Source organism: Diabrotica undecimpunctata, chromosome 2 (assembly GCF_040954645.1).
Source record: "Diabrotica undecimpunctata isolate CICGRU chromosome 2, icDiaUnde3, whole genome shotgun sequence".
NCBI lineage: Eukaryota > Metazoa > Arthropoda > Insecta > Coleoptera > Chrysomelidae > Diabrotica > Diabrotica undecimpunctata.
In genome coordinates, this window is record NC_092804.1 from 50,731,455 (window position 1) to 50,746,753 (window position 15,299).

Consider the following 15,299-nt stretch of genomic DNA (forward strand, 5'->3'; position numbering starts at 1 on the left):
AATATTAGGAACAAGTATATTAAAGAAGGGTAGGAAAACGGCTAAAGAAAAAAGAGATATCTACTTCTCTACGTTACCACAGAGCATTATAAATTCTTTCAAAAAAAAAAACAGGAATATTTCCAGTTAACAGGCACATTTTCACCGACGATATGTTTGCTTCCAGTTTGGTCAGTGAGAAACCTAATCTTCCAGACGAAAGTCTTCCTGATGAACCTCTAACATGCCAACTAACTGCAAGTCTACCAACTTTAGAATCTGAAAAACTACCCTCATCTCCCCAAGTTTCAAGCGAAAACTTTCAGCAACCAATAGACACTCCAACAACATCAAGCTGCCAAAACTCTACGCCTATGCCCTCTCAACAGCCTGGCTGTTAAGTCCTGAGGAGATACGAGGATATCCAAAATCGAAACTCAATACTAGCTCCAAGAAATCAAGAGAAAAGGGGAAAAGCAGAATAATAACTGACACTCCAGAAAACTTCTTCAGGCAGAAAAACAGATCAATAAAAAAACAAAGAAAACCACCAACAATAATTGATGGATTCGACCGTTACTTGATGGAAATTCATTTTATGTAACAATAAAACACTGAAAACTTTGTTTTCAAAACTTCCACAAAATTTATTTTAAATTCTTATCACTACAGCTGTTTCGGCTGATTGTCTTTCTCAAGTGATCTGTTTTTGGCATTGGTTTACACTTTATAGTCTCTAATGAAATAGGTTGAGGAGGGGAGAACTGTTTGTCTCAAGCTGGTCATTCAGAATTATATCTGTGTTTTTTTAATTTTTTGATTTCCATAGATTCTAACAAAGATAGCTTAAGGCCTTTATTTTAAATGTGAACTATGGAAATCAACAAATTAAAAAACACAGATATAATTCTAAATGACCAGCTTGAGACAAACAGTTCTCCCCTCCTCAACCTATTTCATTAGAGACTATAAAGTGTAAACCCATGCCAAAAACAGATCACTTGAGAAAGGCAATCAGCCGAAACAGCTGTAGTGATAAGAATTTAAAATAAATTTAAAATAAATTTTGTGGAAGTTTTGAAAACAAAGTTTTCAGTGTTCTATTGTTACATAAAACCACCAACTCTAATGCTGAACGTACTAAATCTACGAAAAGAAAACTACTTTTTGAAAATGAGAAGCATGACAAAAACTCTGATGATAAAGTGTTAGAAGAACCACAGCAAAATTTTGACAGGAGTAATTGAAAATTGAAGATTTTATGCTGGTTAAATTTGGGACTGTAAAACAAAAAGATGTGTACTATGTTGCGAGAATCATTGGTAAATGTGATGATGGGGATGTTGAAATTTCATTTTTGAGAATGTCATCTAAAGTAAATCATAAATTATTCTACCCCACCGTACCAGATATCTCTAGTGCTTCCGTATCAGAAATTGTAGCCCTTTTGCCAACTCCTTCTGAGCAGAGTACAAACCGACAGAAATCATTATTGTCTTTTTCACTTTCATTGGAAAACTTTAATATACATTAGGGGTTTGCTTAAATATCATAATATAGTTTTAAATATTGTAATAAATAATTTCTAAAACATTTATATGAGGTTGTCATTTTTCCAATTGAGCCTGAAGCTGCCTCATTCTCCGTCTAAAGGTGCCCCAAGTGGGGCACCTTCAGACGTTTTTGAAAAAGTGGTTTTGATTTATTTTTACAACAAGTATAGGGTTTAATATTAAAAGCATATATACAGTGAAAGTTGGATAAACAATGTATTTTATGAATATTTTCTTTCTTTTTTTGGTGAGGTATTTAGAGTGATATGACAGTTCAAATTTTTATGTCTGAAGGAGCCCCACTCTCCCCTATCCTAGCTCGGATTAATCTGTGGTCGCTTCCTATTGAATATTTATTAAGTACTTTGATGGCATTGATTATTTCTTTTTTGGTTGTTTTGATAAAATCTATTTCATTTTTGACACTGCCATCTGGGCTGATTCATGTTCATTTACGCTGAGGCTTTTTATCAAAAACAGAGGTCATCATAGATAAAGTTTCCTGGTGAAAGAAGTTCAGCAATATTTGCCATCGTTCATTTCTTTCGTTATATCCATAATTACCCTTTACTTCTTTTGAGCAATCTTGTTTAAACCCATTTTCGCATTAAAGTTGTCCATAATTATTATTGTGTAATATGCTGGTGTGGTATGTAACGCTGTTTCTAGGTCCTCATAAAATTCTTCAATTTCTTCGCCCGAGTGGGTAGTCATTAGTAATCGTGGAAAATATGTCTGGATTACCTTAAGGTTATATCTTGCATTTAGTTTGAAGATGAAGTATACAATCCTCGAGCTTATGCTGAAAATTTTAACTATATTTTGTGTGTACATAGATAAGTTAAATTAAAGGTTAGCTTTATTAGTCAACTTGAAATGAAAAAGACAAATAATAACAGGCAAAATCTATGAAAAAATATATTAATATATAAAAATAAAACTACAAATATCATACTCAACTCAATCAAAATAGACTCTAACTAAAGGTACTGATGAAATCAATAATATAATTATTACAGAAATAAGCCAGGAATGAAGTGGCAGGAATAGAAATCATGAAAAGCAATGGAATCCCCCATAAACAAAAATATAAAAATCATATACAGAAAAGAAACCAATAAGATGAATGATATAATACCAATAACACAATAATATTATTTAGATCTATATAAAGAAAAACTCAAAATCTCAAAAGTTCGAATAGCTATAATGATTGCCGGCCTCCGCCGCGGAGATGGCACTTGAAGAAGAAAGAAAAACAATCGTCATCACAATAAATTCTCCAAAAATTAAAAACTATAGTTATAAAAATTTGAATTAAAAATTACAACTAAAGATTAGTAAATCAGAAACAACGAAACTACTTAGAGAAGGGATGTGTTATATATCTTGATGAATAAAATATCCAATACAAGTAACATATCCAGTAAATGGAATGCTGCAATTACGTTATTACTGTTGAATAAGAGTGAACAAAAAGAAACTATATACCCATACTAGCAACAGGGATTAGAAAAGTCTAAAGTACATGTCATCAGTTATTTACGATGAAATTGCTATTAATTGAGAAGAATATCAATATCAAATACCTACATATTATTATATAGCATTCATAGAACTGACCTGTGGCAAAAGACTGACCTGTAACATAAAGGCTCATAAGTCTAGCTATTATAACCAAACCTGGTAAAACCGAATAGAAAAAGTTATGTCTCTGAAGTCGGTAAGTCTGATATCATTTGTACCGAAAACTCTAGAAAAACTGCTCGACATGCACATTAGGGACGGTGTGGCTGAACGTACAATACATCAGAGATAGTATATGAATAGAACAGAATTTTTAATGCAAGTAGTACTGAATTATCTCGTATAAAGTATGGAGTACATTCTGAAAAACTAAGAGGTAATGCTGGCTGTCTCAGCAAAAGTACCCAGAGGCTATCCGCAAGCGAAAAGCTAACCCTAGCAGGGTGACTTTTTTAAAATGTACTCCATACTTTATACGATATAATTCAGTCCTGTTTCCATCGAAAATTCTGCTCTATACACATACTATCCCTGATGTATTGGACTTTCAGCCACATCGGCCCTAATGTGCATAACGAGCAGTTTTTCTAGAGTTTTCAGTATAAATGACATCAGACTTACCGACCTTAGAGACTAAACTTTTTTTGTTCGGTTTTGCCAGGTTTAGTTATAAAATCTAGCCTTATGAGCCTTCATGTTACAGGTCAGTCTTTTTCTAGAGGTACTCTACTCCTTTCTTGTGGAATATTGTCATGGATAGGTCAGTTCAGCAACGACAGGCATTCTATTTTAGGCTAAATGAATGACTTGGTCATTCTAGCCCAAGGCAAATTTAATAGCACAGTTAAAGATGGAATGCGCCAGATTCTGACTTTAGTCATACAATTAATTTAAAATGTAGGGCCTAAGACTGTCCCCCAGAAGTCTAAAATATTTTAATTTACCAAAAGAACCTACCTAAGGGGATTATGTCCCAAAATCCTGAATGGTACAAATCTTAATCTGGTTAGTGAATTAAAGTATATTGAAATTATATTAATTCAAGACTTACTTGGAATCCATACAACGAATAATCAAAACAACGGCGACTACGATAATGGTATCCAGACGCACTCATGAAAAAATGTAGGGTTTAAAACGAGACATACAATACTGGATTTATAATATGGTGGTAAGATTAAAAGTACATACATACATCAGTAATATGGTGGCCAAACGTGCAGCAAAGGAGTGTCATCCTCAAATTAAACACGGTGCAAAGGCTTGCCTGCTTCAGAGTCATAGTGACTATTGAGCATTAGGTCAATAACAGCTATGTATGGTCTGTACGTCCCTAATAAAGCTTCCTTCTATACAAATCATTAGCGAGAAGCAATAATGGAGTATTATACACTACGAGGAACCCTAAGCAACGTATTTGATACATGAGGACATATCAAAATCATAAATAAATCATACATACTGAATGGATAATTAATTCCGACCATGTAGTACCCAAATTTAGGGTTACAGTACTTTTTTAAGTAGACATCTGTTTACAAGAGGAATGGGACAGAGGAAACACACAACTCTGGATGCAGGATTATACTCAGTACACCGACGTGTTTAAAACTGCAGATGGGTCGTGTGTATGAATATTTAGTAGTGGAAGAAAGGTATACATGTCTATTTCCACTAGAAGAATACTTTATGTATTCTAGGCAGACATATATTCCATGTTACTTTGTCTAAGAAAAATTAACATGAAGGCTTTGGAACTGACGCGCATTAATATATAGCTCAATGTAGACTCTACGCTAGTGTGAGAATTCAGAGAAAAACTGTACAGACTTACAGAATATAACAGTGGCACACTGATATGGGTTTCAGATCATCGGGGAATTCAAGGCAATACAAGAACCGATGAACTTTCCAGAAGAGGATCAGCTACAAAATACTTCGACCCAGAGCCGCCTGTAAGGATGCCAAACAGCACGGTTCGCGACAGGAGAAAAACCATGTATGAGATTGCAGTACCATCACTGTCAGCAGAATGTAAAGGAATTATTAAAGGTTTAATTGTATTATATTGTTTGCTTTATAATTTACGGAATTATTTTTCTTAAACCACATGATTGATACAATTTTTTTCGCCCACTAGCAGTAGTCTTGTTAAAAGATTGAATAAAAGCGTTTTTGATGTCACTTTTTTGATGAGTTGAACTGAAATATATAAATTAATAGTAAAAGCAAAAATAAAACAAACTGAATATAAACAAAATTGATGAATAACCTCAAAGATAAATCAGAATATTATGGAATTCAAACTTATTTTTCTCGTGACCTTGGCTTTCTATCAATTATAATCAGGCAGGCAGGCAACTTAATTCAAATTTCTCTTTACATGTTTTAAATAAACCCTAAATATAATTACATATTGAAATTGTAACGGTACCTTTATGTTTAACCTTTCTATAACATTTGATTAAATTATCATTGATGTATATGATAATAATAGTCTACACCTAAAAAATATATAATTGTTTTTAAATACACTAATAATCATATTGTGATTTTCCGTTTATTTATGTCACCGATTTCAAACGTGATATCCTGTTAGATATAAATCTACTAAAATTATCGCTACAATTAAGACGCGATAATATTCCGTAACGTACTCGTTACGGAATACTATTTTATGTCAAAATGAAACAAATTGTAATTTTGCTTTTAATAATAGTCATTTTAATGACTCTTGTTTTAAATGTTGACTGTTCTAATTACGAGGTATGTTTTATTTCATATTTATCACATAATTCTTTTTGGAACACCTTATCAAACATATAAAATTATCGATAGGACTGTACTTACAAATATACCTGCAATCTAGATTAAATTTTTATTTTTATATATTTACATTCTGTTTTAAATATTGTTAGCTTACTGTCTCCATTGGCCAGATTAACGGCTTCATGTAGTGATTTTCCCACCAGAGTCTTTATTTGGTCTGCCCATCTTATTGGAGATCTTTCCTTCTACTACCAATAGTCCATAGTCCCAGTCCTTCTGGCTATGTAGCCGAAGTAATTTAGGTTCTGTGTTCTGTCCAGGACACACGTAGAATTCTTCACAGGACACTGTAAAGGACACAATGACTTCACAATGTCCAGCACACACGGAGACCCTCATTTCGGAGTCTTCGATCTTACTTCTATCGATTTTTTTGAGAGTCCATATTTCAGCTGAGTGTATTGCAATGGAAAAAATAATGGCATTGACCAACAAGAGCTTAGTCTTCCTTGTTATTGTTCTCTCGCCATTGTTGGTTATCAAAAGGCCCAAATATACAAATCTGTCTACTACCTCGAAATTCGCCACTTGGTATATGTACGGCAGATTAATATTTGCCCTATCTACGATCAATAGTTTCGTTTTTCCGGTGTTGATCTGAAGTCCGAATTCTTCGCTTATCCGGCCTAGCCATTCGGGATTGTAGTCATTTCTGCCTTCTATAGTAATTCCTCCATCCCATTCGTCTAGAACTTTCTTCATTATATATTCAGAATATACACGATAATGGTGATAGTATGTAACCCTCTCTAGTTCTTTTTTTTTTGTTTTGAACGCATTTGAATATAATCAGTTTTTTTTTAGTTGCCAATCTCGTCCATTGCTTTTAGAGTTTCCGATAGTAATCTATCTATACTTCTGCTATCTATCTATACTTCTGCTCGTAAAATGATTGATTTTGCCTCTTTAATTGCATGTTTCTTGAGTTATAAGACTGCAGTGAGGTTTATGCAATTCTCTATATATTGCTTTTCACTTCTTCATTATGGCTTTGACCGACTTGAACTTGTGGCTTAAACTCTCGGGCCAAATATTTAACTGTTTTTTTTTTAATATTTTATTACTTTCATGGCGATTTGCGTGTTGCTCCAGTTCTTGACTGTGATGCACATACATTTATTTTCCAGGTTAGCTCCGCTATTTCTTTAGCGTTGTTTCCTGTTTTAATGGTATGTTGTAGAAGTGATCTCCTTTTTTTCCCAATATTTCTAAGGTTTCCCCTGACATTAAATAATAATGTTCGTTCTTTTGGATTTTTTTTCTGAAACTCTTTTTAACTCTTTTTCCGTTGAATGTGTTTAGATTTTTTATTCCATTTCATGATTTATTTGTGCCATCTAATATTTGTGGTATTTTCTTATTTATCAGTTATATTTGTAATTCTTCTACATATTTTATCCTGAACTGAATTGTCTATCTTTCCAATTGATTGTAGTTTGAGAATACAGTGCATTTTTACCAGATTATGATCTGATTCACAATATGCTCCAGGTATAGTTTTTACGTTTATTACTGAGGTTTTTCATCTTTTCCGCTGGAGTATGTAGTTGATTTGATTTTTGTATTCTTTATTTGGACTAGTCCACGTTGATAGCTTTCTTGGGTGGTGTTTATAAAGTGTATTTGTTACCACTTGATCGTTTTCACTAGCAAACTGTAGAAGGCGTTCTCCTCTGTTGTTTTTAATGTCCAAGCCAAATGATAGAATAATATATCTCAAATGTAATTCATTTTTCATTTGTACCACCTATTTAATGAAATTCTTCCAAAATGTTTTTGGTCTTGTTGTTAATGTCGTCAATGTCTCCTGGGGCACCTACTATGGGCATATATACTTGAATGACATGAACATTTTCTGGTTTGGTTTGTGTTATTTTTATTAGTCTATTGTTTCATATTGCCTGATATTTTTCGATATTATATTATACATTATAAGTTTGTAGGCCTTTCTTATGTAATGGAGAGAAGCACGGTTTCCATTCTAGAAGTTTTTTGGCGTTTAGACACCTGTCAAATAATCTGCGAAGCATTTTAAATAGGTAGTTTTTGTGAACCATATTTTATCTCTGGGTGTATTCTGCCTGGGTCTGGAGATTTTTTTAAATTTCATCCCTTGAATCCTATCTCTCACCTGTTCGGTTTTTAGGTTTATCCTTCCTTTAGCTTCTCTTAGCTTATTTGTTTTTATGAAACTTTTTTTCAGCAGATCCTCAAAATTGTTTCGTCCAATACCATATTTAATTTAATAATGTTTTTATTAGTTGTTTTATGGTAATGTACAGTTTGTATGGGTCTCCGTGCTTCTGAATATTTGTACCTCCTATATGGTTGTCTATAACCAAAGAATAGATGGAGTGAGAAGGAGAGATAGGTCCAGAGCACGATTTAAGGATCAGGTGGAGGAAGACTTGAGAATGTTGGGAGTACGAAACTGGAAAGCCAAGGCGAAGAATAGGAGAGAATGGAGACTTATCCTTGAGCAGGCCAAGACCCACCATGGGTTGTGTAGCCAATGATGATGATGATATGGTTGTCTATGTATTAGCACTTTTTCCCATGTCTTATTTTTTTTTGGATTACTTCTCATTTTACCTGTCTATTCATTTCCTTATATTGTATTTTTATTTTTTTATTGTATTTTTAACACTGCCTGGGGTAATTGCGGGGTGGATTGAGTAGCTCTGCAGTTACCACAGCTGGTTCCAAGCCCGGACAAAATGTGGAGGGTGATTGGCAAGGTTAGCAACCAACTTACCGTATAATTACCGCAGCAACAGAATCACTTGGAGAGAGGAAAGTAACAAACACTAACATATCAAAAAAGAAAACACCATGATTTAGAGAGGAAGTGAAGACAAAATGTGAAAAAAACAAGAAAGCGTTTTTTACAATACAGAACACAAAAAATACAACAGGTATACAACCACTATAAATGAATCAGAAATGAAAGGAATACTTTAGTTAGACAAATAAAAAGGAAACACTGGCAGAGCTTCTCAAAACAGATGGAACACGACTTCTACGGAACACAAAAATAAATATGGAAAATGATCAAATGACAAAGAAAAGAGAAAAATGAACTAGTAAAAGCGAAACACATTCAGAAGAAAACACGGGCAGACTACTTTCGATCCCTGAGATGACGATAATGAACCACCAACACCAGAGGTGACGGCAAACGAAGAAATAAATATTGAGGAGAAAGAGTTAAGGAAAGCATTTAGGAAATTAAAAAATGGAAAATCTCCAGGAGAGGACAGAATACCAAACGAACTCCTAAAGTACGGAAAACCAGATCTGACCAAACAACTACTAAAACTAATCCAAAAAATAATAAAACAAAACAGAATTTATTAAGAATGGAGACAAAGCATCCTAATACCTCTCTTCAAAATGAGAGACAAATGGGACCCGGAAAATTACAGAGGAATTAATTTAGTAAATACAACTATAAAATTAACATCAAAAGTGATAACAAACAAACTGAATGAAATTATAACACTAGCAAGTGCAAGAGAAATCATTAGAATACAACAAACCGGCATATCTATGTTTCGTACACCTTAGGAATTAATTTGACCAGGTCAAATTAAAGGGCGTTATCCACTTATTGCACACAAGGCCTTTAGGAATAATCAAAACGATTGAAAATATCTACCAAAACAACACAATAAAAGTAAAAGTAGAAGAAGAACTAACTGACCCTATTGAAGCCGGCAATGGAATAACACAGGAAGATTCCCTGAGTCCTCTATTGTTCAATCTTATTATGAATGACATAATAAAAAAGTAGGAACTAAAAAAGGATACCAAATGGAAGAAAAACGACTTAAAATAATATGCTATGCAGACGACGCAACACTACTCTCTCAAAATGAATATGATTTACAATGTATGCTGCACCAATTTAATATAACCAGAAAATTGAACATGTTAATTTCCCCAAAAAATAGATAAATACATGGTTATAACAGCAAATTTACTAAGATGTAAATTGGAGCTGGAAGGTGAGATAATAGAACAAGTAATGGAGTTTAAATACCTAGGCATCACATTATCTAGCTACGAAAAGCGCGAAATAGAAGTGAAACATCGAGAGCAAACAGAGCCGTATTTTGCCTGAATAAACCAATGGAAAAATAAGTATATCGGGAAAGAAATGAAGGGCACAATTTACAAAACAGTCATCAGACCAATAATAAGAGGAGAAAAAGGATGTTAGAAACAGCAGAAATGAAAAACTTCATAGCAAAACATAGTAAAACAAATATAGATAGAACTACATATGTAAGGTGTAGAACATCAGACACTGGGTTAGAAATAAAAGAATGGAATGAAACGATCATACGAGCCATATTACAACAAATAGGGTAGTGAAGACGGCAAGAGACGGTTCTCCAATAGGAAGACGATCAATAGGAAGACAACGAAAACGATGGAACGACAACTTACTGGAGGCACATTTAAAAATGAACAGAGTCATGTCTACATGACTCTGGCACAATTTTTACATAAGAAGAAAGAATATGAAGAGGGTTACGGTATTAACAGTTAAAAGATTAAAGCAATGAAGTTAGCAATATGTACCAATATAAAGTTTGTGGTATGGCTGGAACTATTAGCAACTATAACACAAACTTTCATGTGTTCACTTAGTTTTTGTTTAATTTTTTATTGTTTTTTGTAATTTTGTTTACTACGTTTATTTTGTTGTAAAAATGCAGAGGATCTGTTAAACCATTCCCTCAGGTTTCTATGCCCTGGCTCTCTTCTTCCATCGTTCTTGCATTGTATTATTATATTAAGTATCTCCCTCTCTGGGTAACGCATAACATGGCCAAAATATTCCAGTTTGCGATTTTTAAACATTCTGACTACTTCCGTAATTTTTACCATCGACTGAAAAACAATCCCATTACAGACTCTATCTTCCAAATCGATAGTAGCAGCACAACTAAAAAATATATATAAGAGTTATAATTTCCTTGATAAATTGATTTTAAGTACGAATTGCTCGTGATTTAGCAAAATAGAAGAAATAAAAGTAATTGTTCTATTTTTAGGAGAGCAGATATAAGCGTCGGTCGTTGGGATCTCTATTTCGTAAAAAACTGGTAAGAAATTTTTACATCATATAAAACAAAATTAAAAAATATTAAAAATGTCTTTGATATGTTTTACAAATACGCTTTAAAAATTTAATTGCTGAAATTTGTTATTGACAAATTTAGATTTTAATCTAAAACTCTTTAGTTTTCACTTAACGTCTTCCACAATAACGGATGTAGAGTACATGTGACTTTTTGTATTTTTTGTGGTAAGAAAGTTTGTACGCAATTGTTTACCATGTTATTTTTTAAACCCATGTCAAATTCATAAGAGCATAGTAGCCCGAAATTAACGGTTTCGGCTTATCCCGAGGAAAAACACAGAAAATGAATATAATTATCTCGTGTTAGGTATATACTGTATTGGCATGTGAAGTTTAACTTAAATGGTGAGCACGCCGATCAAAATAAAGGATATCGAGTACGTGTGACTTTTTTTTTGTTTTTTGCCGGTAGGGATGTTTGTAAGCAATTGTTAACCGTTTCATTTTTTACATCCTACCTATGTCAAATTGATAATAGCCAAGTAGTCCAAAATTATTGGCCTTGACTGATTCGGAAGAAAATATGAATAATTATCTCGTGTTAATTACGTGTTATATTGGCATCTGCAAGTTTAATTTAAGTGGTTAGCACGCGGCCTATTAAACTATAAATTTCGCTACAACAAAATAATACGTTTTAATAAAAAAATACTTACCTATGTAAATTTGTGCTTCCTTGTTTTCCAAAACACATTTTTGTAATTTCATATTTTATAAGAGACAAGGAAGAAAAACAGCTGAACCTTTAAAAATCACAAGAACAATCCGAATTTTTCTGAGAATATTGAAAGGAATCTGAGAAATTCTGAGAATTCCTAAAACCACCCCCTCCCATAGGAGAAACGGAAAAATCGATTTACCAAGAATCTGTACGCCATCGAAAAAAATGTTTCAAATAAAAAATAAAGATAATATTAAACAAAAATGTTTTTTTAATGGCATAGACTAGATGTCAATCTTGTTTATTAGCATTTTTTATATAGAATGAACCCTTCTCTAAGAAACAACACTTGAAGCGGTAGGCGATTTTGAATGTCAGTTACGTGCGCGAAATCAATGTTCAATAAAATTTGTATCAGCTCGATGGTAAAAATTCGATATCTTTTGGCCTTTTGGTCAGAGTGTCTTATCGACAAAAATCAAGATGCGTTTTAAAGGTAAAAAAAGCAGCTAAGAAAGTAACCGTGGCACGATTTTTGCCACTTTTTATGATTCTCATGAGATCAATACAATTTATCTTTTTTATTAACCGGCCACTATAGCCGGTAGTTTAATATAGGCATAATAGCCGGAGTTTTAATATTGTGTTAAATATATATATATATATATATATATATATATATATATATATATATATATATATATACATATATATATATATATATATATATATATATACATATATATATATATATATATATATATATATATATATATATATATATATATATAAGAAATACTGAATATTATTGCCTCCCGATATAAACAAACAACACAGTTTATTAAGGCTGCAGTCAGGAAGTTTGGCCGGGATGTTACAGAAACACTCTTTTGACTTTTGGCCTAGCTTTCGGAATTGTTTTTATTCCTTCTTCAAGACACTGTAATTAGAAGAATGTGTAAATATTTACAATATATCACACATTGTCAATGCAACTTACTAGTCGTCGAGATTATTTATATAAAGCTACGACACTCAACATTAATAACACACATATAAAATATAACATAAAATAATGAACAAAATACATTTTAAAATTCAGTTATTGATAGTAAAATTTCGTTTGTGGCATCTTTTAATGGTGTGTTTTAACTGATCCATAGAGAACAGAAAGAAAAAACAAAAAAAGTATTATTAAAATGTAATTAAGTGTTCTTCATGTTTAATTAATGGAAGTAGTAAATTAAACCTGTCTTGATGGTATGCAACATGTTTTGCATGCAGGTGTATTATGGTGTGTATATGTAAAAAATCCGTGTGTGTCAAAGGGCGATGGAGCGTGCTATGTTGGGCGTTTCACTACGAGACAAGATCCCAAATCGCCAGCTGCGACAAAGAACAGGAGTGGCTGATGCAGTAGAGAGAGTAGCAACACTAAAATGGAACTGGGCAGGTCACGTGGCTCGATTGACAGATAATAGATGGACAAAGCGGATACTGGAATGGAGACCAAGAGATGATGCCTACCGAAGCAGAGGTCGTCCACCAACACGTTGGACTGACGATCTAAAACGTTGTCATAGGAATTGGATGCAAGAGGCACAAGATCGAAATAGATGGAAAATTATGAGGAAGATCTATGTCCAGCAGTGGATAAGCGAAGATTGAATGATGATGTAAAAGTAAATCTTTATTTTATTTTTGATGTTTTGTCAGTAAATAGCAATAACACTGAGTAACATTTATAGTTATTTACTAAAGGTGCCAACGATGTGTGTTCCATGTTGTTACATTTTATTAACAATAATAAATTTACGACCAGGAATCTTGTACTAATAAGTGATGGATGTCCTGGGCAAAACAAGAATTATGTTATGTTGCACTTTTTATTTATTCTTGTCCATGTACTTAAACTTTTTGACACAATTAATTACCTGTTTCCGGTTCGGGGCCATACCTATCTCCCAAACGACCAGGACTTCGCACTGATCAAAAAAAAGAAACGCCATTTGAAAAAAGTAGAGACACCTGAAGAGTGGGACAAAGTGATATTGTCAGCACGAAGTAAACCCTTCAAATTTTCCTTAGTCAAAATGTACCCCTCAATGTTTTTTGACATAAAGCTAGCCACCGATCAATATTTTCTGAAAACAGCTAAACCGCCAATTTCTCTAAAACTAGTGCGCATGTTCGAAATTACTGCAGAGACTGCTGTGGTGAAGTTGAAGGATACCTACAATAGTCAATGGAGATCTTTTATTGTCAGAAGTAAAGTAGCAACAACTAGTTTAATAAAACTCACACCAAGTTATTTGCAAGCTGTGCCAATTTCATCTGCTAAACTGCAGAAAAAATCTGCAGAGCAATGATGCTTTAGAAATCGATGAAGATGACAACAGTAGTGGTTGTGATGAATCCTAATTATTTTTTGTAACTTAAAATTCAATAAAAACTTAAGTTTATAACATTACTTTTATTTTATTTTTTCTTTCTTTTAAAAACAACAAAGTCCAAGATTTTTGTTTTTTTTTTTATTAATATCATGAGATTTTGTCTAAGAAGTAATAGTCAGAAAACCTTTATTTAACTTATATTCGTCACTGTACAATTTAAAAGTTTTTCGAAATATTATGGTAATAAACTCGAGAGAGCGTTTTTTTTTTTATTTTCTACAAAATCAAAATTTTGGACTTATGTTGCTTCTAAAATAAACGCCTCAATTTCAGCACAATCGGTCAAGTAGTTTTCGCAAAATAATTTTGTAATCTAAATTAAAAAAAAAATGTTATTAATTTTCATAATTATGCAGTGCCGACAAAAATAATTTTAAATACTAAAATTTTTTTCACATATAAAAGGGCAATCAAGCGTTCAAATAAATAATAAATGAATACGAGAGTCTAGAAAAATTTTTAAACAACTGTACACTTTTAAGCTAATAGTAAAATAGAATAACTTTTTCAATTACCATTTTTTTTTGTTTTCTAAACATATATTCAAAGTTTATCCAAAAGACACATTTTACATTTAAACAGTTTAAAAAATGACTAATAAGTAATCGTTCCAGGATTTATTAAATTAATTCTTTCAGATACTTTTTCCCTGTTGTTACACCTCTTAGTACGGATGTTTATTCGAGTCTCATATTTTCCGCTTACCAGAATTACTAGATTATCCGCATTAAAAATAGTAGATAACATGTTTAAATTGTATTTAAAATTGTCTTATTTAATGCATTTTATATTTTAGAAAGAAAATCCCAATTATTTTCAAGATGGAAAGTTTTCTTTAAAATGAATTATATAAAATGATTATAATTGTTTAATCAAAATTAAATGAAACTTTACTGTAATAAAAATTTTCAAAATAATTATTTGAATTTTTTTTTTGTGTTTCTGACTATTTTATAATGAATTTGTTATAAATGTTCACGTTACTGAATATTGAGTAAGAATGCTTTTAAATTTTTCTCATTTCCATTTTTTATTTCTCGATATTTTACTATTTGGTCTTATATTCTTATTCCTTGAAATATTTTAGTATTATTTTGTGATTAAATCGAAAAAATCGTGTTTTTTGTGTGTCCCAAGTTTTTTAC

At 32.3% G+C, this 15,299-nt stretch overlaps 1 long non-coding RNA gene across 1 annotated transcript; it reads left to right on the forward strand.

The window, feature by feature from the left end:
• The first annotated feature begins 5,680 nt into the window (after window positions 1-5,680).
• Window positions 5,681-15,071, forward strand: LOC140433307 (uncharacterized). The gene is made up of 3 exons (XR_011949920.1): window positions 5,681-5,825; window positions 10,952-11,002; window positions 14,951-15,071. It is a non-coding gene; the product is annotated as an uncharacterized lncRNA (long non-coding RNA).
• Window positions 15,072-15,299: the final 228 nt, after the last annotated feature.